General features: G+C 37.7%; 1 non-coding gene across 1 annotated transcript; it reads left to right on the forward strand.

Annotated features, from left to right (window-relative positions):
* The first annotated feature begins 280 nt into the window (after positions 1 to 280).
* LOC120252380 lies at positions 281 to 387 on the forward strand. Its single transcript, XR_005533914.1, has one exon. It is a non-coding gene; the product is annotated as a small nucleolar RNA R71 (small nucleolar RNA).
* Positions 388 to 1,431: the final 1,044 nt, after the last annotated feature.

Below are 1,431 nucleotides of genomic sequence, written 5' to 3' on the forward strand. Positions count from 1 at the left end.
TTGCTTTCCACTCCACAATAAAATACCTTTTAAGGATTCCTTCAAGTTGACTTTGATGTTGCTAGGGAGTGACCCCCGAAGTGGTGACAACATCCACTAGGTAAATTCCAGCTGTCTTCCCCTGCTTATTCCTCTCAGAACTCCACTGATAGCCATTGTTTTCAATCTCTTCGATCAATGTATATGCCGCGCTTGGTTTCCCCCTGACACTGCATCAAGCATTTGTTTAGTAGAATTGTTCAGCCCATTGTAAAAGATTGGGATCCACTTTCATTCCACTATTCTGTGTTGTGGGCACTTCCTCAATGTTTCCTTGTATCTTTCCTAAGTGTCATATAAGGACTCCAATTCTAATTGAAAAAAGTATGAAATATCACTCCTCAGCTTAGTAATTTTTGCTGGGGGAAAGATCTTGCTATGAACGTTTTTGAAACTTTCTTCCATGTTGTCAAAGACCCTTGCAGCAACGAATTTAGCCAATGTTTGGCCATTCCTCAAAACAAAAATAGAAAGAGTCTAATGAAAACAACATCCTTAGACACATTATTCACCTTGAAGGTATCACAAATTTCCAAGAAACTCCTTAAATGCTCATAGAGGTCTTCATCGTGAAATCCATCAAACTGACACATTTGCTGTACCCTTTGAATGATTTTTGGCTTCAGTTAAAAATTATTTGCAGCAACAGGAATGTGAACAATACTTGGCCCCACTAATCTCCACTGACCCTATCATACTTAAATTGATCTGTCTAGTTCTTCTTCGGAAATTCCTCTCAACATCTAGATTAGAGTTCACCAACGGAGAATACGTGATTCCATGTGTCAAACAGTTATGCCTATACACAAAAAGATAGGTCTATGTAAGTTCAAGCAAGTACAAAGGATGAGAATGAAAAAAAGGCGTAAATAATGTCTAAGATAAAAAGAAACCAAATATTCAACAATATGAACAATATTAATAAACTAAAACACAAGAATCAAAATTTTCTTAAAAACTGCCGGCTCCCAGCAACGGCACCAAAAACTTGATGCACTGTTCACAAGTATACGGATCGCACATAAGCAATACAGTGGTCACCCCCGTGAGGGGTAGGGTTAATGAACAACAGGGACTGGACTTAAAGTACTCACTCTTCTTTCGATGTCTAGTAAAACAAGAATTAGATTGATTTGAAGAAAAAAACAAACAAACAAAGGAGAGAATAAGTGGAGATAAAGGATGGATTAGGAACAAGTTTTTTAGCAACAAGAGAGCAATGCCCCCGGATGATTCCTATGAGCTACAACATGCTAACCTGCTTTTAAAGACTGCCAGTACATTCTAAAGTTCAAGTGTTTGCTAACACGCAATGTTGCATCTATGGTTCTCTAGTACACCAAGTTTTGCCAAGATAACAATGCATTTTAAACACGTCAAGTTTTGTAATCA

This window comes from Dioscorea cayenensis, chromosome 20, assembly GCF_009730915.1.
Source record: "Dioscorea cayenensis subsp. rotundata cultivar TDr96_F1 chromosome 20, TDr96_F1_v2_PseudoChromosome.rev07_lg8_w22 25.fasta, whole genome shotgun sequence".
Lineage (NCBI taxonomy): Eukaryota > Viridiplantae > Streptophyta > Magnoliopsida > Dioscoreales > Dioscoreaceae > Dioscorea > Dioscorea cayenensis.